The sequence below is a fragment of the Antechinus flavipes genome, chromosome 3 (genome assembly GCF_016432865.1).
Source record: "Antechinus flavipes isolate AdamAnt ecotype Samford, QLD, Australia chromosome 3, AdamAnt_v2, whole genome shotgun sequence".
Lineage (NCBI taxonomy): Eukaryota > Metazoa > Chordata > Mammalia > Dasyuromorphia > Dasyuridae > Antechinus > Antechinus flavipes.
The window spans coordinates 581,529,316-581,554,774 of NC_067400.1; the positions used below are offsets into that span (position 1 = coordinate 581,529,316).

Here is a 25,459-nt window from a genome sequence, read left to right on the forward strand (position 1 = left end):
GTCACTTTTTAGCATATTGTTTGAGATCTACATTTGGAATGAGTAAAAGAAGGCAGCAACATTCTGCAATATTGAAGGATTAAGCCAGAGGTTTAACTTTCAGAGACCTAAGTGTATATAGCCAATGGAGGTAAAGGTGGACAGAATGTTTCCCTTATAAAAGCTCTGTGATGACCCTGGTACCCCTTGACTTTAGTTCCTTAAAGACTTAGAGGAAACACCATGTGAATAATGTGTTGGTGAGAATGCGGGATGAAGATATAGGAGACCTAGATTCTTGCCCCAGTTATTGGTGGGGTATGAGACCTCAGACATGACATTTTCCTTCATGTACCTCAGTTCTGTTTGGAATATGAGAGATTTGGACAAGGTGTCTCCCAGTTGTGACAGAGTATGTTCTAAGTAAAGTCCCTCTCAGCTCTGACACTTTTACATCCTAAGGCCCTTCTCGGCTCTAACATCTGTGTTCTAAGGCCTCTCAAAACTCTAACATTCTAGTTTTTTTTTTTTTTTTAAGGTACCTTCCATTTTGATCTTCTGTGATTATAATTTTGAAGCCTTTTTTGAATAATTTGAATAATCAGTTTTTCAAGGATAAATGAACTGTGTCAAAAATTGCTTATATTTCCAAAATAGCAAATAACAGAAATAATTTCTTTTTGAGTTTTGCAATAAAATTTGTCAAAAGATGAAGCCATTACAGGGAGAGTTTGATTTGAATATTTAGATAGCTTCTTGCTAATGTATGGTTCTCTTACGTTCATTATACCAATATAGTATATAATACTAAAACATGTAATTCACTATGATATTCATAGTGTTACTATAAAGTAGTGGGAGTGATTTTTTTTTTTTCTTTTTGGAAATATGTCAGAGCTTCTACAGCCAAATGTGTGTTGTTTCTTTGGGAGGACTGACATTCACATGGTATTGCCATAACTCAGCATTTTTGGAAATCCCTTTAGGGAAAGATCTTTGGAGTCTTGATTTTTTGAACAACCTCAGTGCTGAGAGGTCAGTCTTCTTTGAGTGTAGATTTGAACTTTGGAAATATCTAGGAGTCACGTGAAACAGGATTTGGGAAATAAGATGGCTGATAGTAAATAATAAATTTATGGCCAGCTAAGTCAACTGGGTGGCACAGTGGATGGAGTGCTGAGTCTGGAGTCAAAAAGAATTAAAATCTGGCCTCATACACGTATTAGCTGTGTGATCCTGGGTAAGTCATTTTACTCAATTTGCTTCAGTTTCCTCATCTGTAAAATGAGCTGAAGAAGGAAATGGGAAATGTTTCTTAGTATCTTTGCTAGGAAAACCCCAGATGGGGTCATGGGAAGAGTCAGATATGACTGAATAATCACAAATACTGGTTTTTTGTTTTGTTTTGGTTTTTGCTGAGGCAATTGGGATAAACTGACTTGCCCAGGATCACACAGTTGGACAGTTAGAAAGTGTTAAGTGTCTGAGGTCACATTTGAATTCAAGTACTACTGATTTCAAGGCTGCGCCACCTACCTGCCCCCATCACAAATACTTTTGAAGGGAAATTCTTAATGACTGGTGTGACTGTGGTAAAACAAAGGACCAAACTAGTTGTGATGGTTAGAAATGAAATTGGAAAAAAAGTTAAGTGCTTACGGTGTGCTAAGCACTTATGATAAGCCTTTGGAAGTACAAACATAAGTAAGCGAGCTCTTCCCTCCCCTTGAAAAGCTTACCTTCATATAGGGACAGACAGTACAAATGGGGGAATAAAAAGCACCATAACTTGAACATAGCCAAAAAGTGGTATGAAAGGTGACCTAGGTGGCCTGTACAGATAAAGTAAAAACCCCTAGTTCTCAGAGTCCAGGGTCCCAGAGCCAGAAGTTGTAGTTCTGCGAGGAGGAAGACAAGGAAGAACCTGGAGCAAGAAAATGAGATTGATTTTTTTTCCTCTGTCAGTCTGTTCCAAGAATTCCAAAAATATTCTGAGCAGGGTGCCTTGTTAGAGTGAGCATATGGTCTCCTTTGAAGGATACAACATTGAGTGAGTGCAGAGCATTTAAAAATCTGAGAAAACTGGTTTATACCTCAGCTCTGTCAGATTTTGGCTTTGTGCTCTTAGGCACATGATTTCTTCTTCAGAAATGTTAGTTGGAAAATGGTGTGACCTACCTGAATGGATTGAGTAAGACTATGGACAGCGCCCTTTTGGAGATCTCAGCTGTAGCTGTGGTTGTTGTCAAATCCATTGAAATATGAGTGGTTTTGGTGGTGTTTGTGCTCCTTTCTTTCCTCCCATACATCATTAATTTCTTTGTGGCTCTTCATGGTCCACTTGAATCTCATTATCTCTCTCTCTCTCTCTCTCTCTCTCTCTCTCTCTCTCTCTCTCTTTTTTTTTTTCTCTCTCTCTCTCTCTCTCTCTCTGCCCTGAGGCAATTGCAATTGGGGTTAAGTGACTTGCCCAGGGTCCCACAGCCAGGAAGTGTTAAGTGTCTGAGGTCAGATTTGAACTCAGGTTCTCTTGACTTCAGGGTTGGTGCTCATCCACTGAGCCACCTAGCTGCCCCTACTAGCCTTCTCTTAATGAGCTTCTCTTGGCTTAACTGAGATGGTCCTCAGAAAACAGCCATGTCATCTCTCGGTATTGAAGCCTTTCTAACTCGGAAGATGCTGTTAGAGCTTGTGTTCTGCCGATGTACATCATGTTAATGAGTGGGAAAAGCTTCATCATGGCACCTAAGTGGGAGAGGATACTGCATGAAGTAGATGGTCTTTTTAGGACCCTTCTAGAACTTGGCGACAGTGATTTTAGGCAAATTCCTTAGATCACATTATTCTATTCAAGCACTTTCCAGTAGAATGAATAGAAACTTAAATTTGAATCTTGCTTAGTTGTGTGTTTCCCTCAGCCTCGGTTTCTTTAATTATGAAGATGATAATAATAGCACTTAACCTCACTGGGTAATTGTGGAGGATCAAAATAAAATAACTTATGTAAAATACTTTGTAAACCTTAAAGTACTATATAAATGATGACTATTGTTGTTATCTTTATTCTTTCACGATTGGGCCCTAGAGGAGAATTTCATTAGATTATTATTGTCTTCCATAATAAATAGCCCTGGTTTTTCCCCCCAAAGCTAAGTTGTTTAGTAAACATATTAAGTACTTGTTATATATATGCTATTGTGTTAGATATTAGAAACATAAAGATAGGCCACAGTTGCCATTCTTAATAAGAGAGAGCAGCTGTGTACATAGGTAACTATGAAATGAGGGAGCATGTGATAAAATGTCAAGAAGAAATTAAGGGGATGGCTAAATAGTGAAGGGGATGGAGCACCAGCCCTGGAGTCAGGAGGACCCGAGTTCAAATGTGGCGTCAGACACTAGCTGTGTGACCATGGGCAAGTCACAACCCCAAATGCCTCTTAAAAAAAGAAGAAATTAAACCTCTATTTTTCCTCCCCCCACCAAAAAAAACTCCAAAAACAACCCATGGGAAATTTGTGGAAGTGCAGGGGATTAGGACTAACTTCTGGGAGGAGGAGGCATTTGAGCTGGGCATGAAATAATTGAAGGATGTAGAAGTCAGTTACATGAAGTCATAGATTTGGTGCTGGAGGGTTCCTTAAAAGTCATCTAATTCAATTTTATAAGTGAGGAAATTAAGACTCAGATATTAAATTATTTGCCCAAAGCCCCAGGCATTAAGTGGCAGAGTCAGAGTTCACACTTGTGTCCTGAATTCTTTTTTGTTCCCCTATGCTGTGTACCACACCGCCTTTAGGTGGAGACTGGGGGTGTGACATGAAAGTCCATTTTCCAGGCATGAGAGGTGATATAAGCAAAAGTATGGAGAGAAGGGAAGGAAGGATGGGAATGGGAGAAAAGAGGATGAAGTCCATTTTGGCTGGAGAGCAGGGAATGATGTGTATGATATAAAGACTGGAGAAGTAGGTTTGAGCTGGATCATGGTAGCCTTGCTACCAAGATTATTTGTCTTATTCAGTAGGAACTCTGGAAAGTTTAAGTGGAATAATATAATCCATGGAGTTTGCCTAAAGTCACTGTCACTAAGTTCTAGAAAGGTCCTAAAAAGGCCATCTGGTTCATTCAGTTTGAACTTCCTACCAGCTCTGTCAGAGAAGTTGACCAAGTTTTGTTAAACCCATTTAACAGATGAAATAGAGGCTCACAGAGAGAGGGGTTATCTCCTTGATCCATCTCCTTTGAGTGCTCCATCTCCTGCTTGAAGACTTCCAATGAGAGGCAATTCTTCCACTATCCCTTGGAGAAATCCCATTTCGTTATTGAATACCATTAAATATCAGTATTGCCTTGCACCAAACCTAAATTTTCTTCTATGTAACTTGTACTCATACTTCTGCTTCTGACTACTTCCTATTAAGCAGAATTAGTCTAAATACTTCCTTCAAATCAAAGTAATATCCTCCCTCTCTTCTCCAGACCACACATCCCCAGTTGCTGGGCTATTGTGCCTGGAGTGTTCTTCAGTCTTTTTCCGATCCTATTTACTCTTAGAATATACTCTAACTTGTGGCATGAACTGAATGCATTATTCCAGCTGTGGCCTGCCTGGAGAAGATCCACTCCCCTCTCTCTTGAGGAAGTTTTAATGCCTCTTGAATGTAGCCTGGGAAGGCATAAGTTTTTTAAGCTATCATCTCTTTCATGAGGCAGTAGAGTGTGATGGTCTCCCACTGCATCTAGGGCCATCTCCAGTTGTTCTGAGATCTGTATTTTGCCACTGGACCCAGATGGCTCTGGAGGAGAAAGTGGGACTGGTGACTTTGCACAGCCCACCCTCACTTAAATACAACTCACTTACATGTCACCTTCCTGATCCCATGGTCCTCTTTGAGAATGTAGGACAAACTACAAAGCAACTACCTTTGTAATGTGGTGGATAAAGAGCTTGCCTGGAGAAACTGGGGATCAAGGTCCACCTTGAAAATATATTGGCTGTATGACCCTGGGCAAGTGATTTAATCTTGTTGTGCCCCAGGTGACTGGCTAAGAAGTGTCAGAGAAAGTGCTGACCTGGTAGAAGTTTTTTCCTCCTGGGAGTGCCTTATACAAATAAAGTCACAAAATGAGCCCCTGTGTCACACTTAGATTGAACTAAATCTTCTCAGATTTTGTTCAAAGGGGATTGCTGTCTTCTTTCATCCTTTTTTTTTTTCCCTCTGAAGTTGAGTTTCTCAAATGTCATCAATTTCATTATAATTGATGCGACCCATCCTTCTTCCAACTGTTAAAAATCTTTTGGGATCCATGATCTATATAAAGAGTTAGGACAGTCCTGTAGAGGTCATCCAGTCACTTAGAGCTGGAAGGGACTTCAGAGACCATCCAGTCCAACTTCCTGTCCTGTCCTACAGATGGGGAAACTGAAGCCCAGGGTATGAAGTGACTTGCTCAGGATCACACAGGTGAGTTAGCAAGTGGTAGAGCCAGGATTCGCATGGAAGGCCTCTGACACTGAAGCCATTGCTCTTCCATTGTACCCTTTAGATTTTTGTCATTCAAAGTGTTAGCTATCCTTTTCAACTTTGTGTCTTTAGCAAGTTTATTTGGGCAGCAGCTTGTAGGGTAGCTTGGAGGGGAGCCAGACTAGAGGTAGGCAGAGAACTGTTGCAGTAATCTCTGTGGGTGCTAATGAGGACCTATATCACACTGGGGAATGATTTTATGGTGGTTCTAGGGAGGAGGGCATGTGTTCATGACCAAATGAACATTGTTTTGGAAGAAGCTTTTAATGTGACTTGTATTTTTATGCTACATATAGTTATTTTTTTTAAATCCTTTTTTTTTTTTTTGAGATCCCAAAAAGCATAGGAGAAATGAACATCCCCAAGAAAATCTTCATCCAAGTAGAGATGAACTAAAATGGCCCCAGAGAAAGGCAAGTTTTCCTTGTCCCATTTCATCCTGGGTCTGCCCGTTAGTGTAGGTATTTACAGGAGCAGAATTTGTAGGGAAGGAAACACAGTGACCCACCTTGGATGAGCTGCCTGAACACAAGAGCAGCTGGTCTTGTTTAGTTCCAAGGTGACTAAAAATAGTTAATTTCTGAGCAAGATGAATGGAATTAAATTTTGGTCCAGTCTCTGAGGTTGTCTTTTTTAGAAATGTATTCTGTTCCCCATCATGTACTTGTGGGACACTGGTCTGCTAAAGCCTATTCTGTTAATACAAGTGAATGAAGCTCATTTCCATTTTTTGAACTGGAATCCTTTTCTGAGGATTCACTGAAGTCACTGCCTTGCAAAACAGAAAAATGGGTGAAATTGTTTTATGTTTCCAAGTAAAGGTAAAATGCTATTTAATAGACTTGTTATTATTACTTTTTTTTTGTTCACACTTATGATTTCATGGGATTCTGGAACTGCAGGTTTGGAAAGTCTCTTCATCGATGCAATGATAGTCTTAGATGGTTTGCCTGGGGCACTGAGAGAATTAAATGCCTTGGTCATGGTTACTTGTCAGTATATTTCAGACCCTCATCTTCCAGACTGCTAGCCTCCTCTTTATGTATTCTGCTTCTCTGAAATGAAACTAAAGGCACATTCACATCCTCAATGACCTGAAGGTTTAGTAGTATTTGGGCTGGTAGTCCTAATGGAGATCTTTACAGCTGCTGGGTCCTAGTATACTTTGAGAGAGGATGCTGGGGCTAAAGTAAGGTAGTTAGTAAAGAGCGTTGGGATAAAGAGAGTTTGGGGATACTCTGAGGTCTTGAGTAGAGAGAGCTCAGGTCATAGGCCATAGTGGAATAGAAGATTCCTAGCACAGAGATGCCCTTATCAGCAAATACAGTAATCATGATGTCTCCCTTCCTATAGTGGTTTACTCAGAACCACTCTGCCAGGTAGGTAGTACAAGTTGGATCAGGCTTACCCAAGAGATAAACTAAAGTTCAGGCAGATGAAGAAGACTTGGATGATGACTTCTCAGCCATGTTGTAGGAGTTCATTGGAGGAGAAGGCTTCTAAAGCCCCTTCCAGCTCTGAAGCTTGTTCAGATGCCCACAACAAGTAAATATAGAAGAGGTAGGGTGCAGGGGATAAGAAGAAATGGAGCTAGAGCTCTGACTCCTCTGCTGTATCACCAAGAGCTGGTATTTAGGGTGGTAATGTAGATAGAGTATCTGGGCTGGGGTCAGGAAGACTCATCTTCCCACGTTCAAATCTCAGATACTTACTAGCTGTGTGATCCTGGGCACCTTGTCTATCTCAGTTTCCTCATCTGTAAAATGAATTGGAGAAGGAAATGGCAAACCATTCCAGTATCTCTGCCAAGAAAACTCCAAATGGGGTCATAAAGACTCAACAACAATAACGGCATGCTAGATACTGGTGAGCCATCATTCTGGCCCTCAGGTACTTCATATTCTAGTTGAGGGGTAGAGATGCAGTCATGTGAAAATTCTCTAAGAATGACACACTACCTGACTGAAGGCCAAAATGAGTGGTAGGAGGTCAGTAAAATGAAGCATTGTGGGCTGGAGTCATTGGGAAAAGCTTCATGGAGGGGATGGGATTTTGGTTTTGCCTTGAGGGATGGCTGGAATTTTGTTAGTCAGAGAGAGGAGTGGGGAAAGAAATTCTAGATTGGGGGAGAACCATAAACAAAAGAAGTTGGAATGAACTTGGTGTGTCTATGGGGCAGTGTGGACACTAGGTTGCCTGAAGAGGAAGGGTTGATATTTGGAGTAGTGGGTGATAAAATTAAATAAGTAGGGAATTGGGCTCAGATTATGGAGGACCTTGAGAGAGCAAGACTGAGAGCAGTTCAGACTTTGTAGTGTTTGTAATGGAAAGTGATGAAAGGCAGAGATTTTAATGAGATTAAGCTGACTCTGTTGTACAGTTGAAGAGACAAGAGGTAATATATATTCCTACTTAAGAAGTTATATTAGAGTTCAGTTTCAAGATTATAAAGGCTTGGGTTAGAGCAGTGATCAGTAGAAATAGGAAGGGAGAGATTGAGGAAAATGATAACTTGGGCATTGGGGATGAGAGAAGAGTTAACAGTGATTCTGAGGTTATGAGACTGGGGGAAATGGGGAGTGCTATTGGCAGCAGATTTCCTATCTCTATCCCCTGCAGTAGCATTTTGCAGCCTGACTAAATTCTCTCTCCATCTTATTTTGGTCCCGATTTAGTCATGTATTCATCCCTTCCTTCCCCTCTGATAGTCCTGTGAGGATTCCTGGGTTTGCCTCTTTCATCCTGCCCTTGGTGAACTGTCTCATTCCCCACCCATCCAGTCCTTTTAGATCAATATTCTTTCCCAAATCATCAGGGAATAAGCCAGAAGTCGAGCCAGGCTTCCTGTTCTAAACAGATCTGACCATTGCATTTTAAACTTATCAGAAATTTATGAAGGCTACTTAGTATCATATAAATATCTACAAGTGGTTGCTGTATATAAATATGAGTACAAGATTGACTGCCAAATGGAGAAATGTGGGATTGTGTGTATCGCGTAGGAATTTTCATTTACTAAAATTTGTCTTTGTTAACTAAGCAGCAGTGTTAGTGTATGCTATTGTCTGGACAGCTTTGGGTTGATGAGTTCTGTAATTTCTTCCCACCTCCCTCCCCCATACTACCTCAACAGTGATATAAGAGAGTGTTTAATCTCCTGCTAAATGGTGCTTAGGGACGACTGAATGAGGTAGGAATTCTGAGGGAGGAGGGGCTGCTGAGGGATGGGGTGATCAGTGCTGGATTTGCTCAGTCATGAATGAAGGCTCAATATTGTTGAGAGTGGACCAGAGCCTCTCCATTCTAGTTTCACGTGTTTGTGAAACACATAGGAGATGTTAGATATCTGGAATTTAGGGAACTTGGGTTTGAATTTGGCCAATGCCTTTCAGATTTTCTCTCTCTGCAATCTGTCTCCTGAGGCTATCATTTAACTAAAACTACTCTCCCAAGTGGTCTCTTCACTGCCTAATCTAATGGGTCTTTCTCAGCCTTCACTCTTCTTGATCTCTCTGTAGCCACTGACATTGTCATTTGCTCTTTTCTTAATAGATTCTTTGGTGACTTCCCTCCCTCCCTCCCCCTCTCCCCCAGTTTTCCTAATTACCTAATTTGTTAGAGCTTCCTTCAGGTTACACCTGCTAGTTATGGTTGTGAGACCCTTTCCTATTCTCCCTCTATACTCTTTTGCTTGGTGATCTCATCAGCTCCCATGGATTCAGTGATCATTTCTATGCACATAATTTTCAGATTTACTCATCCAGCTTGAACCTCTCTCCTGATCTCCAGTCGTGTATTTCCCATTATCTGTTGGACATCTTGAACTGGACATCTTAAGCTTCAAAATGGCTTAAACTGAGCTTAGTTTTTCCCTTGAACCCTCCCATGGCCCATCCTCCCATTCGCTCCATCTTGCACCCTGACTCCCTACTGACTCTCTGCCTCCGAATAGCCAATCTACAGTTTCCAATTCTACCTTCACAAACTCTCTTGTACCTTCTCCTTTATCTTGCTACTACTCCGGAGTGAGCATGTAGTCCCTCACATCTGGAGTATTGTAGTAGGCTTTTGGTTGTTTGGTTGCTCTCTTGCTTTCAAATTTCTTCCTCATTCTGTTCTCCACTTAGCTGCCAAAGTAAATTTTCCAAAACTCCGAATCTGTCACCATCATTCCCCCACCCACCCACTCACCCACCCAAATAAACTCCAGTAGTTGTTTATTACCTCTCAGATAAAATACAAAATGATCTCTTTGGCTTTTAAAGTCCTTTGTGACTTACTCCCTTACTGCCTTTCTGGTGTTATTTTACATGACTTCCCTCCATGTCCTTTTCTGTCTGGTGACATGGGTCTTCTGGCTGTTTCTTACCCACTTTATCCATTTTCACCGAGTGACTCTGATGCTAATTTGCTCAAGAATTTTACTTGTATGTAGTTGTTTACATATTGTCACCCCAAGTAGAATGTAAGCTCCTGGAAGGTAATGACCTGGCTTTTGCCTTTCTTTGTATTCTCAGCATTTAATACAGTGCCCGGCACATAAGTAGACCATGCTTTCATTCTCTGTAAAAAAGAGGTAGGACTAGATGGTCTCCAAGATTTTTTTCTAACTCAAAATCCCATGATTCAACATGCTGAAAAAGACAGTAATGTCTACTGAGTTTGCCTGTACTTGTATCCACTTTTTTGAATGCTTTAATTCTATAAACAATGATTAAGAACCTACACCCATCTGTAAGTGCTAGGAGGGTGAGGATGTAAAACAACGCCATCCAGGAGTTAGCTCCCACTTACCTTTTGATCCATATTTCCTACTATTTCCTTTTGTGCACTTGGCGGATCTAACACCTAAACTTGACAATTTTTTATTTCTAAAAATGTATACTCCATCATATGCCTCCAGGCATTCTATGAACTGTGGACTCCTAGACCAGGGCTTCTTAAACTTTTCCACTCTCAACTCCTTTTCACCTGAGAAGTTTTACTTACCTTTGGTATGTAGGGACATAAAATAGATATACAAATCAAACATTTACTGATAATACATCATAAAGAAATTTAATTTATTTTAAATAGCTTTTTTAATACAAAATATATGCAGAGATAGTTTTCAACATTCACTCTTGCAAAACTTTGCATTCCAATTTTTTCTCCCTCTCCTTCTTCCCCCTTCCCTAGACTGCAAGTGATCCAATATAGATTAAACATATGCAATTTCATATTTCTCAAGTTGTGCAAGAAAAATCGGATCAAAAGAAAAAAAGAAAAATATAAGTAAACATCAATAACAAAGGTGACAATACTATGTAGTGATTCACAAACTTATTTTAAAACAGTTCTTTGTATTGTATATATGTGTGTGTGTGCATAAATATAAATACCTTTTACCATTTATTAAAAATGAAAGCAAATTTACACACTAATGAGTTGGATGTGCTTGTTTATTTTTACATAAAAAGTTAATCTTGGCAGAATATTTGATACTTTTTACTATTGCCAAATTTTTTGAGAACCTCACATTCACTTACTCAGGTCACAACCCACAGTTTAGGAAGCTATAATTCTTTATCTCCATCTCAGAATCCTTGTTTTCTTTCAAGGTTCATCTCAGGTATGGAGTCATTTCCTCCATAACATCTGTCTTCCCTGGTATCCACTTGCCCTTGCCTCCCATTATTAGTGCTTACTTCTTCCTGCATTTTCCCTTTCTGTAATTGTGTACATGGTGTTATCTCCAATAGAATATGGTCTCCTGAAAGGTAGGAACTGTTTTTTGTTTTTATCCTTGCATAGCAGACCTAGCATGGTGCATTTAGTAGGTGCTTAATAGGTATTCATTGCATTGTCAGATTCGTTGCAGAGCTCGTCAGCCAGTCTTGCAGATGTCAAATGTTTTGAGTTTCTTTAAAAAAAAAAAAAAGGCTCGTTGAAGAGATTCAGCAAAATGTTGTTTGTATTGAGACCAGACCGATTAAATGAAATCCCCAAAGAAAAACATTTGAGAATGCTAAGTTAGAACAAGTTGGAGAATTTGGTCTGCAATTCTCAAATGACCCCAATTTTGTTTCATTGATTGAAGTTCCTTGTTTCCTCTAGGGTGGGGATTGTGTAGGTGTGGTTTGTACGTGTGTACATACATGTGTATGTTAGAACAAAGTTCTTTTATCCCATTTCCTGGAACATGGCTATTTCTCATTTTCCTCACCCAGGATTAGGATCCTCTCTGGTCATTATCTTCCGTGCTGTGGGTTTGAGGGTTGAGCCTTTGGGCCTGTTTTTGCCATTCTTTCACCTTATTTTTCCATTGGATAATAATAAAATGGGTATTGGATTTGGAATCTAAGGGTCTTGGTTGGAATGCTGACTCTTCTAGTTGCATTTTATTTTTCTTGGTCTCAATTTTTTTAAATTAAATTTTATTTGAAATAAATTCACCAGAGTTCACTTTCTCCATTTCCCCATCCCCTTCTCCTTATTTGAAAAAATAAAACAAAGCCCTTGTAACATGTATGATGAAGTAAAAACAATTTCCTTCATTGGCCCTATCCAAAAAAAAAATGTATTCCCTAACTTGTACTCTTAAGTTTTTTTGACCTGTAAAACAATGTTATGATAATAAATGTTATGGTAATAGATGCTGTCTGTTGATTCTATAATCTTGTGACTAAAATTGACTGGCCATTGGTCTCTGATCATTCTGTGGCCTACTGAAAATATTGGGTGGGCTTGGCTGGCATGGTCCTCCCATAGGCTCTCCCATTTTTGGGCTCAATTACTATTGATTGGACTTGTCTCCCCCTAACCCCACTGTGGCTTTCAACATGGCCCTGGTAAACACTGCAATGTACAAATGACATTCTTTCTCATGTCTTGTGTTATAACGGCTCGTGGAACTGATGATATGGTTTGAAATCATTAGAGAGTGCTCCCATATGATTTTGATTATATGATTTATATTTTAAATCAACCATTTAAAAATAAGCACAGGACTCCAAGAAATCAGGGCAGGTCTAATGAGAAATTTCTCATGTCCTAGCTTGATGTTTTTCAGATTTTTTTCAGAGGGTTGAGCTAGATGATTTTAAAGGGCCCTTCCATCTGTCCAATGTCCCATGACCTAATGGATTCAACATTTATTAAGCACCTATTATAAACATAATATGGTGCTAAGGGCACAAATGTAAAAAAGGCAAACAGTTGTTGCTTTTCAAGTACCTTATAATCTACTACTTCAAACAATATTTATTGAATAGCATTAATAGTACAACAAAAGAATCAGGATAGTTGTTTGGATTTGTACCTAGGGATTTGGTTTGCCAAATCCGAGAATCTTAGTATCTTAGTTACCTCTTTAGAGTTTATCTAGCCTTATTTATACCTTAACAGGAATTCGCTCTGTAGTATCCTTGACAAGTAATCATCCAACCTCTGTTAGAAGATCTCCAATAATTAAGAGCTCATTCAGAAAAGCCATTCAGTTTGTAGACTGTTCTGATTTTTAGGACAGTTCTCTTTGGAAAATGAGATAATATTTGTAAAGTGCTTTACAAGCCTTAAAGTGTTATATAAACTGCTAGTTATTATCATCATTGTTATTAAGCTGAAATATGCCCTTTGTTCTTTACAGGTTAGAGACTATCATCCCTCAGCTCAAAGTCTTTCTGTGGTTCCCTATTGGATTCGGCGCTCATTTATTAGATGTCTGCTATGTGCCAGCCTTCCTGCTAGGTGCTGGGGCTGCCAAAACAAACTCCAAACAGTACCTGCCTTTAAAGAGCTTGTGTTCTAATCTGGAGGATACATCACATATACAAGTAAGTAAAGAGGAAGTAGGTTAAAAGTAACATAAAGTAATTTTTTAGTGGGGCAGGGGTTGGGAACATGGTATGTGGGATAGAGGAGATGACATCTGAGCTGTGCATTGTAGGAAACTGGAGATTCTGGGAGGTGGACAAGTATCACTTGTGCAAGGACATGGAGGTGGAGGAATGGGAATTATTGTGGGGACGTTAAGGGTCTAAGATGAAATAAAATTGGAAAGGTAGGTAGGAGTCAGATTGTGACTGTGGGATAAAACATAAAACTACTAGTCTATTTTATCTAAGGTAAACTATTTCTTAGTTTAAAACTTCAGGCCTTTTTACAGTTGGGTGCCTGGTAGTCTCCTTTTTCCTTTGTTTTCACCCCTAGTATCTAATAGCACTGTGCTTTGTATACAGTAGGTGCTCAATAAATGCTTGTCACAGATGAAGCAATATATATATTCTAATATAAAATGATTTTTAACCTGAAAACATTTCCAATACTTTAGGTAATGGTATGATTTTCTGTTTCCTCATTTCCCTTCAGGATTCCCTTAGATGTTGCCTCCCACAGGAAGCATTTCTTTATTTTCCTTCCCCTTTTTAGAATGCTCCACTCAATCAAATCATTTTATATTAATTTAATTGTTGCATGTTGAGTCTCTCAGTAGTTCACAATAGGCACTTAATGTAATGCTTATTGAAATAAATTGTGTTCAGGTTGGGCGATATAGCATTTAGGCAAGGCTGTGGACAAACTGGCAGGTTTCCAGAAAATCTCTCTCTCTCTGTCTCTGTCTTTCTCTCTCTCTCTCTTTTTCCTTTCTTCTTTCCTCCCTCCCTCCCTTCTTTCCTTCCTCCCTTTCTCCCTTTCTTCCATAAATAATACTTTTCCAAGGGTTTCCTTCTGGAAGTCTTAAATTTTTTTTTGAATACATTCTCATTTAGAAGCAACAGAGAAGGTGAAGGGGGGAATGGGCTGAATGACTTTAAATCATTTATTTCAAGCCATGAGGCAAGGAGTCTGACTTTGCCTTTGTCATTAACCTCTTCTGGCCTTATTTTCCCTACTTAAAAGTAGGTTTAGTACATGATCTCCACAGTTCCATCTCATATTCCATGTTCTGTGACTTCTCACTTCTATGGCTAAAGGAAAATTTGGCTTGGTCTGTTTTCTAACCTTTGATTCTCAACACCAGAACAACATTGGCAGCAGAAGTCCTGGGCTGGGCAGTCTAGACATCTGGGATTAGTCTCAGCTTTATCACTGACTCATTTTGTGACCTTGAAAAAGTTATTCTCTTTGCCTCTCAGTTTCCTTCTCTGTAAAATGAGAGGAATTGATTTGAATGATCTCTGTGCTTCCCAGTTCTGACATTCCTGTAACTAAGGTCACTTTCAGCGCTACATTCTGAGGCTGCAAGTCCTAGGGAAAAAAAAAAGTGATAAGTACAACTAGCTGTGATATTTTATATGGGTTATCCAAGCCACTAGGTCCTGCTTTTTTCTTGGCCTCCTATGGGTGTTGGACGTGATAATCTGAGGGCCTTTCCAACTTTGAAATTCTGTTTTTTTCAATAGTAGCCTCCTACCATTTGTTCCTCTTTTAATCCATCCTTACCACCCCCAAGTGAATTTCCCTTCTGCATAGATCTACCCATCCTCCTTAGAAAGCTTCAGTGAGTTCCTAGAACTTACCACATTAAGGGCACTCCTTTGGCATTCACAATCTGGTGCTATCCTAATGTTCCAATTTTTCATAGTTTCTTCATGTTCCTGAGCTCTCTAGCCTCCATTCATTTGTTCATGCTGCTTTCCCCTGTGCTTGGAATGCTCTCCTCTAATTATCTGCTGAACTCCTATCCACTTTTTGGAGCAGTTTAAATACTGCCTCTTTTATGAAATATTTCCTGATCCTCTCATTTTCTAATGCTCTTTCTCCATCTTTCCCTTCAGATAGCATTTTATTCTTTACAACATACTTTTAGAGCTAGAAGGAAACTTGGAGATCATTTAGTTCCAACTTCTCATTTTGCAGATGGAGAAACTGAGCCTAAGATCATACAGTAGAGATATGGTATATATTACTGGGCAGCTAGGTGAGTATAGTACATAGAGCATTTAGCCTGGAGTCAGGAAGACTTGAGTTCAAATGTGGTCTTTGACACTAACTATTTGTGTGTCCATGGGCAAGTTCTTAAAATTTGCGTTGCCTCGCCTCAGTTTCCTTATTTGTTTTTTTTTTTTTAATTTGTTTTTTATTTTTTGCTTTTTGCTGAGAAATTAGGGTTAAGTGACTTGCCCAGGGTCACACAGCTAGAAAATGTTAAATGTCTAAGACCAGATTTGAACCCAGGTACTCCTGACTTCAGGGCTGGTGCTCTATCCACTGTGCCACCCAGCTGTCCCAGTTCTTATGTGTAAAATGGCCATAATGACATCATTTTTTCCCCCAGGATTGTTGTGAGGATCAAATGAAAAAATTGTGAAATACTCAGTACCACATAGCATGTGCTATATACATGTGAGCCATCACCATCACCATTATTGTTATATTTGGCGAAGAGTAAATGTCTCTTATTTGTCTCATCTCCCCTTTTGCTGAAAAAACAAAACAAAACACGGGCTGTATCTACATTGCTATCTTTCCTGGCATTGAATATACAGCAAGTACTTACTAAATGTTTGTTGAATGGAATTGAATTCTCTTCCTGCTGCCAGGGGAGAGCCCATGGAGAGGCATCCCAGAATGTAGGATATTTCAGGGGCCCTCCCGTGAGAATCCAGCAGCCCAGCCAGCTGAGAGGGCACTTTCTGAGGGTATCAGGTTCCCTATGAGCTAAGAAAGCAGCTTTAGCATTTCCACCTGGAAAAATGAGCCTCCCAAATGGTTTGCTGCTATTATGTGGGTTGCTCCAGGGAACTGAATCTGTTGGTGCTGCTTTTATGGGATTTCTGTTTTGTGGCCGGGACCAGACGGCAGGCAGACTGCCCACCGTGTTTCCGAGGCATGTTTTTCAGGTTCTAAGGAAGTGTGAATCTATTCTCCTTGGTTTCCCCTCTCTCAGAGCCGGCAGCACGGGATTTTGCTGCAGTATTCCCTGCATGGGCTCTGCATCGCTGCAGAGGCTTTCACTGCCTATCTCTAGGATAAAAAAGGGCTTATTAACCCTGCCCCTCCTCCAAGCTAAGTCTGCATCTGCAGAGATGAGATGGTTTTTTTTTTAATTCTCCTCTCCATTTTCCTCTCTTTTCTTTGCTCAATTCTCTCTTCTCCTCTCCTCCCTTTTTTTCTTTCTTCCTTTCTTTCCCTCTCTCTTCTACTCAATCTTCTCTCCTTTCTTATCCTCTTTTCTTCCTCTCCTTCCAAAATAATTTTGGAGAGGAGTGTGGGTCTACATCCAGAGATAACTTTGATCCAAGGTCATGAAAGGATCCAAAGACATATAGGGAATGAGCATCTGAATCCCAATCCTGGCTCTGCTGCTGCACAATTCATAAATGATTTCCTCACCATACCCTGTCAGCTTGCTGGTGAGGGTGCTATTATCCTGCTTTTCATAGGTGAGGAAACTGAGGCTCACAGAAATAACGAGAAAGCCAAAACCAGAAGAAGGCAATTAATAATTATTTAAATGCCCATTTTCAAGGTGAGAAAGAATAAAATATCATCTCTGTCTTTAGGGAAAAGATGATGACATATGCAAATAAGTACAATAATACAAGACAAGAAGTGATTGGGGCACACATCATTTAGCATGTAGTAGGTGAGATGCCTTTGTTACAAATTGACATAAATCGGGATGTTTGCCTTTGAGCTTATAGTTGGTCAGAATGCATTTATTGAGCGCTTACTGAGTGCCAGACACTGTTCACAGTCCACTTGAGGGATCGGGTCTACAGGGAAATTAAATAGTTATACAAGTTGTTGTGTGATAACTGCCCAGTAAGAATTATATTTACTATGTGGTTTAGTGGTGGGAGAGATCAATATGGACTAAGTGATTTAAAAAGAGTTCTCAGAAGAGCTGAAGTTTGAGCTGGGACTTGAAACATGAATAAGAGGAGAAGAAAGGTTGTTCCAGAGGTACATGGGGATGGGAGGATGAAAGAAGCAAGGATGCCTCATTGAGGCTTCATGGGGTGTAGGGGACTTATCCGTCATCACATGTGATGCAGAATTTGAATGCAGGTTTCTGATGGTAGTCCAACCTTTTTCTTAATCTTACTTAAAATTCAACATATATTAAGGCTTTTGGCTTATCTTTCTGGATAAAGCCCATGGCATTTCTGTAGTAATGACTACACTATCTCCCCTTATCTCTACTTTCTTGCTTACCTTTTCATATTGTCTGTCTTCCTTATTATAATGTAAACTCCTTGGGCAGGGGCTGCCTTTTTAAGGCTTAGAACAGTACTTAGCAAATTAAGAATTTAATAAATGCTCCCTTTCTTCATCTCTCCACCCTTTTTTTCATCCATCCATCCATCTATCCATCTTTCTGTCATCCTTTGACTACCTCTTTCTTCATCTATTTCACTGTCTATGTCTTTATCTCTCTTTTTCTTTCTGCCTCTCTCTGTTTCTCTCTCCGTGCCTCAGCAATTTCATCTGTAGACACAAGAATCCAGGAAGGATCAGTAATTTCTAGTTTGGGAATTCTCTCCCAAAATGTGCATAATTAACCTGCCTTTGTTTTAGTATTCTTAAAACATGAGTTTTTGTATTTATATTGACTATAAGCTACTGTAAGACAAGGTTGTATCTTTGGACCCTCAGTACTCATGGTGCCTTGTACAGTTTTTGTCCAGACCGCTGATTTAGGTGGCTCAGTGGATAGGATGCTAACTCGAGTCACAAAGAATTGAATTATTCAGTAAATTATCTTTGTAACTTTGGGTAAGTCATATAGCCTCTCTGGGCTTCAGTTTCCTTATTTGTAAAAAGGTAGGGTTGGATTGAATGGCCTCTAAGTTCCTTCCAGTTCTGTATATGAATTCTTAAAGTGGAAACTTTCTACTGATAAAAACTGGCAACTTGACTGTAATGTGGAGCTTTAAAGAGCTGTTTGGGGACTCTGAGAGGTTGAGATTATGTGGCAGGGAAGGATCTAAACTGATGATTTCCTGACAAATGCTATTTGTTTTACACACAGTAAGTGCTTAATAGATAAAAGTGTGTGTGTGTGGGGCAGCTTGATGATGCAGTAGATAGAACACTATTCTCAAGTCAGAAGGACTTGAGTTCAAATCTGCCTTGACACCTAATACTTACTAGTTGTGTGACCTTGAGCAAGTCACTTAACCCCAATTGCCTCACCAAACAAACAAATAAAAAAATAAATTGTGTTGAATTGATTTGGTGTCATTTGAAAATGATTGTTTTCTCATCCTTGCTGGGTTGCCAATAAAAAGTACTGGATGAAGATGATAGGTTCTCTTGCTTTATAAAATGCCCATGGAGCACAGTACTTTTTTAAGTGCCTTAAAGCCCAAGCTGCTTCATGCTATTAGAACCTTTGGTGAAACACATCTGGGCTTTTAATAGACTCAGCCTGCAAATTTGAGACTGCAGAACTGCAAAGAGATCAAGGTTCAGTTTTCCATCATGGTATCAGCTCTCACCATGTCTGGTGCTTGTCTCTTGTATTCCTACAGATTCAGGCAGCTTTAGACTTGAAAAGTGCCCTTCCAGGTCACATGGCTTATCTTCTTGCCCGATGCATAAATCCACAAGTAGTCATCCCATCATAGGATGAAATCCTCCAGGAATAGGAAAACGTATATTCTTGTGTTATTTTTGAACATTGCTTATTGTTAGGAAGTTGTAATATTGAAAAGAACTGTCCCTCCCTGTGACTTCCATGCCTTCTGTAGTTGTGCAGGACAGACACAATTCTTCCTTCATGATGGAGTCCTTCCTCTGTTCACTTACTTGCCTCTTCTCCAGTCTGTGGTGTATCTGGATGTGTGATCAGTGTTCTTAAATTTGTGTCTTCTCTACTGAGAGAATCTTGTAAGAGTTATAGGTTAAATTAGTTTCAGGGGCTGAAAAATAACAACATTCATTCACAGTATAACCAAACTCACTTAGGCAAAATTGCTGTTGGACAGCAATGATATATGGGAAGCTGACAAAGTAACATTAATGTGCTTGTTTTTGTTTTATTTGTTTTTGTTTTTGGTGCAGCAGTTGGGTTTAAGTGACTTGCCCAAGGTCACACAGCTAATAAGTGTTTTGTGTCTAAGATTGGATTTGAACTCTGACATCAGAGCCAGTGCTCTATCCACTGTGCTACCTAGCTGCCCCTTTGTTGCTTATTTTTCAAAAAATGTTTTTATTTAATATTCAGCTTTTTACATCATCATAATTATTCTAAATATCCAACCTCTTCCCTTCCCAAAGTATCATATGACAAATAGTATTTTTTTGAGAGAAAAAACTAGCCACAAATACTTGATACATTGAAAAAGTCTGAAAACATTTGCAACAACTCATGTAAACTCCCATCTCCAGGAGATATCTTCTCCTGTCTTTCTATTCAAGTCCTCCTTGATCTTTATAATTTTGTAACCTCTGTTCTTCCCATTTCCATTGTTGTAGTCATTTTCTTGGCTCTGCTTATTCCACTCCCCATCTGTTCATATTTATCTTCCTAAGCTTCTCTGGAGTCCTTACATACTTCATTTCTCACGGCATAATAATATTCTGCTTCATTCACATTTTGTTTGGCCATTCTTCAATTGGTGGGCTTCTACTTTGTTTCACAAAAAGTGCCCCTATTAAGTATTTTGGTGTATATAAGGGCTTTCTTTATATCAATGATATTCTATGTACGTGCCCTTTATACTTGCAAAGCATTTTACATTTATTATCTCATTTGATCCCCATATCAGTCCCCAAAATTGGTAGTACAGAAACTCATACTACACCTGGTAGTAACTAACTCATAGGGATGTTATTGGGAACAAATGAGATAATGTATGTAATGTATACATACATACATTATTATTGTATGAAATAATACTAATGGCATATGTAAGGTATGTAGAGTGATCTTGTTTTTTATTATCTTCCCATATTTTATGTTGGAGAAAACTGAGGCACAGGGAGTGACTTTCCACAAGTCACAATTAGTTTGTGGCTGAGCCAGGGCTCAAACCCAGATCTTCTGGATCCAAGGTCAGTGTTATGCCCACTGTATTGTCCTGCCCCCTCATTTCTTTGGATTCCATACTCCTCCTCATAAAAACTTAATGATGGCATGTATTTGATACTCAGATTGGTGCCATGGTAGCAACAAAAAACAACAACAAAAACCCTTGAATTGTTTCCATTCTGTCAGTAAAAGGAGATGGGCTCGTGGAATTGGCAGGTGGCGGGGGGAAGGAGGGGAAGAAAGTATAGTTTTTTCCTATCCGCAATCGTTCAGTTTTGGATATTTGAAGAGTTAGCCAGTTTAAAGAAAGAAACTGGAGGGAAGAAGTAACCAAATGACTTTGTTGGATGAGGAAAGTGCCATTCATTCATTCATTCATTTATCCAGTGAGTATCCTGTGTGCATATCCTATCAAAAAGCATTTATTAAATGCCTGCTATGTGTCAGGGACAGTGCTAAGCACTGGTCTATATAAACAAGAGACAAAAATGAAACTGGCTCTGTTCTCAAATAGCTGAGTCTGCTTTGTAAAAATGAGAGCTCACATTAAGTCTCAGAAAGTTTAACATCTGCTTTGCTAGAGAGTTCCCATCCCAAGAGTTCTTGAATATGACTTTGTAGATTATTGGTGAATTGAAACAAAACAATGTATGTACATAATTACAGTATTTTTTTTTGTGTGTGTGTGTATGTGTATTTTATATATATATATATATATATATATATACACACATATATACATATATACGCATATATGTATATATACTTATATATATATACACACATATATGTATATATACTTATATATATATACATATATGTGTGTGTGTGTGTGTATATATATATATATATATAAAGCATAGTGAGGGAATTTCACCCTGAGGCACTAGGAGCTGAGGGAATCATGGAGGGGAGGTAGAGTTTGGGTGCTGAGGTTGCATTTCAGATCTGTGGGACAATCAGTGCAAAGAGATGGAAGATAGAATGGTACATGAAGCACAGAAAGGCTAGTTTTATTAGATTCTAGATTGACTGATGGGGAATAAAAAGCCTGGTGGAAAGGCAGGTTGGAGCCAGATAGTAAGAAGCCCTCAGACTCATTTTCCTGAGTTCAAATCCAGCCTCAATGCTAATTAGCCGTGTAATCCTGGCAGTCACTTCATTTTGTCTGCCTCAGTTTCCCATCTTTAAAAGGGGCTAGAGAAGGAAATGACCAACCACTTCAACATTGCCAAGAAAACCCCAAAGGGGATCAGGGAGAATTGGACACGATTCAACAACAAGAGCTTCTTGAACAGGGGACCTATGTTTAGGAATGTCACTTTGGCTGCTGTTTTAAAGATGGATCTGGTGGGAGGAGACACTCCTTAATGGGAGCCTGGGGCATCCATTAAGAAGCTATATTGCTAGGTACTGTGAGGGATGCAAAAAAGCCTGATCCTTAAGAAGTTTGAAGTAATAGGACTCCCTGACCTGGTTCAGTTTTTAGTCAGGAGAAAACCTTTTTTTTTCCCCTCTTAATTGTTAAGATAGGAAGAACACAGTAGTCCTGGCGTTATTTTAAAAGGCCAGGAAGTTTAGTGCGAAGGATTCTGGACTTGTAGTCAAGATAACTAGGAGCAAATCTCAGTTCTTATTCCTAAGCTGTGTGACATTGACAAGTTACTTTACAGAATCATAGCATTTCACTTGCAAGGAGCTGAGAGGCCATTTAGAAGAACCTCTCCAGGAGGGCAGGAAAGAGAAAGGAGTCAGTTCTCCCGCCTGCCAGGCCAGTGCTCGCCTCTTCTCTAAGCCTGTAAAAAAAGGGATGCTGAAGCTTGTCCAGCCAGTGTCCACAGCTTTTGTGAGCACTGAGGAATATGAGTTATTTATTACTGTTAATAATAAATATTGTTCACATTTCTAGAGTGAAATGTGACCAAGGAGATTTGTTGAATGGGGAAAAAGCTATCATTCAATATTCATTCTTTCACCATCTGTTAAGTACTTAGCAGCAGCTGCTTGGATGCTGGGGTCATATACCCACTTTGTCCTTATGTAATAATAATAGATTTATTCTTAAGGAGAAGTAGTAATAGCTTATATATCTATGGCTGTTTACCTGTAATAAGTTGAATAAGAGGCATTAAATTAATGCTCACTAAATTATCAGGAATGCTTAAGGCTTTTCCTTTTCCCTTAAGGAATGTACTTGGTTGGGGGAAAAGCCTATATAGATAAATACATACAAAACTTATAACGTTTATGCACAAAGTGATTCCCAGGGTCTGGAAATGCTAATCACTGAGACATATCTGACTCTCCATGACCCCTTTTTGGAGTTTTCTCAGCGGAGAAACTAGAGTGGTTTGCCATTTCTTTCACCACTTCATTTAACAGATGGAGAAATTGAGGCAAACAGGGTGAAATGACTTGTTCAGAGACACACAGCTATACATTAGTTGGATTTGACTCCAGGCCTGGCACTCTATTCACTGTACTGTCTAGCTGCCCCATTGAGGTGAGCCTGGATAGGAGCTTGAGAATGTCAGAGGAAACCTCTCTCATACCTGAAAGGAGGTGGATCTTGAGCTGAGCAATGAGTTGAGGTAAGAAGCTGGGCTCTGGAGTCTGAGCTGAGGAGGAAGTGGGGCATGTGGGAGGAAAGCCAGAATGGAATGAATGAGGAATGTCAAGTGGAGCTATAGTCAATAGACAATAAATGTGCGTGTATTAAGTGCCTACTGTGTACTGGAGTTGCTGAGTGCTGGAGATTAAGATTGCCCCACAGGAGCTTATAAACCACTGGGGAAGATAACATTCCAAAAGAATCCAAGATGAGGAGAAGGGGGAAAATAACTGTTTGAAGCCTAAGTGGGGAAAGTAGAGAGAAATGAGGAGACAAGGGACTGAACTCCTTCCTGAAATGGAGAGTTGGAATTCATGGTCCCACCCTCCCCTTGGGAGAGGTGGAAGATATTGATATTCTCTTGCCCCTGCTAGGTGTCAATGCTAGGTCTCCTGGTGGAGAAGTCACTCTGAGAATTCTCAAAGTAGTGCAGCCAGTCTAGTGATTGGAAAATTACCGATGCAATAGTTGATACTCAGAGAGTGAGAGTGACCTTCCTAAGACCATAACAGTTAGAAAATAATGGAGGAAGTAGAGGCAATTCTAAGGTCTGAAATGGGAGTTCTAAGAGGTCAGCTATCAGGGTTAAGCTATTGCCTGGTGTAGCCTAGGGATTCGTTCTCTAGGTTTTTAAATACATAAAATAAAATACAAAGAATTACAAAGAAAGTCAAGTACAGTTACCAAAATATTTCAAGGAACAAAACCAAACCCAAATTCCCAGACCTCAGGTTAAGAATCTCTGATCTAAATTAACCCTTTCAAAATTACCCGGTCTAGCCCTTACCTCCGGGCAGTTAAGTTTTTATTCCCATTTTACAGATAAGACTGCCAAGGCCCTGGATGTTAAGCAAAAGCCTGGAAATTCCATTTCTGAACATAAAAATCCCAAGGTGGTTTTTTGGAGGGGTGGACATGAGAGGGGCAAATTCTTGTCAAGCCATCAAATGAAGAGAAACACCTATTGTGTTACTTTCCATCTAAGGCATTGTGAAGGAAGCACTATATCTTCTCCCTTTCTCTTTCTCAGTTCAAGAAGTATAAAAATTACTTGGAGAAAGAAAATTAAGGAGATGTATACCTTATCTTTTCTTCCTGAGAATAAGCTGGTTGCCAGGTTGAGAGTAGGAGAAGTTCAGGAGTTTGAGAAGACTCACACCTGCCTTATAGGTGTGGGCTTTGTATCAGCCTCTTAGTCTCTGTAGTTGATGTGTCTGGGACATGATTTAACTTGCTCCACATCCAAATCCCTGTAATAAGGAACTGCATTATTTATAACGGGTCTCTCCATGCTGGTGAATGCAGGGTTTACTTGGCTCCACAGAAAGTTGCTGTTTTTTCTTTCCCTAACTTTTAGTCCGTCCCCCCCTCAGATTGTTGATAGGAAAACATGGCACCAGGTTCCAAGGCTTTTTCTGGGGAGAGCCGAGCAGTGTAACTGCAGAAGTTTAGCATCAGGCGATTTGTTAGAAGTGTTTGGGACGGAGCCGCTCCCTTTGGGTTTGTACTGAAATGGCATTTGCCTTCTCTCCGCCAGAATCATTCATTCTTGGTTCGCCATAAGTCATTTGGTGTGTCTAGCCTTCAGACTTTGTCTCAGGCTCCTCAATGGAGAGAATTCGCATTGTTCTGTGATGACAAATGCCATCATTGGCACAGGATGCCATTTGGGGCTGGTCGCCTTTGGCACTTTCATGATTCTTGCTACTTAGTTGCAGTTTGCTTTCAATTAGTGTCGGATATCCAGGATTGAAAGTCCAGGGAACAGAGAAAGGAAGAGGAAGAGGGGTAGGTTTCATGACCAAGTCTTTTCAGGTTGAGGATCTTGTTTTGATGTGAGGAAAGGGAATTGAGACAGAGTTAAACAGTTAAACTGTGAAATCGACTTTTAAAATTATGACCCATGTTTTTCTAGGTTATGGGGAGAGTTGCTGAGGGGACTGTTTGACTCTAAATGCTAATTTATGGTTGGTGACATAATTTTATTGTACATGTATTAGCATGCCTTCTATTTCCCAAAATTCTATCTGTGGCTCCCCAGTACTTAGAGAGATGACTACAATGTTAAACTAAAAAGTTACAAAGACCTGGGTTCAAATCCCAAATCTGGCACTCATTGTGTGGTCACAGGCTGTCTCACTTCTGAGCCTCAGCTTACTCCTTTATGAAAAGTGATAGCAAAATATCTATAGTACCTACCTCATAGCAATGCTTTGAGGATCAAATAAAACATGAATTAAACACTATATAAATGTCAACTGTTATTATTCCCAAATAAAGTATACATCCTGGCAATCAGGTGCTCTACAATCTGGCCTGTCCCTACCTTCCAGCTTTTCCTTGTGCTACTTCCCATCTATTCATCAGTCATCCTGGGCTCTT

At 39.7% G+C, this 25,459-nt stretch overlaps 1 protein-coding gene across 4 annotated transcripts in view; it reads left to right on the plus strand.

Moving 5' to 3' along the window:
- The window catches only part of LUZP1 (leucine zipper protein 1), a 99,582-nt gene that overhangs the window by 16,652 nt on the left and 57,471 nt on the right, over nucleotides 1-25,459 (plus strand). For all 4 annotated transcript variants that reach the window (XM_051988283.1, XM_051988285.1, XM_051988284.1 and 1 more), the window contains exon 2: nucleotides 13,132-13,318. The gene's annotated coding sequence lies outside the window, so the exon portion shown is untranslated. The remainder of the gene's footprint in view (nucleotides 1-13,131; nucleotides 13,319-25,459) is intronic.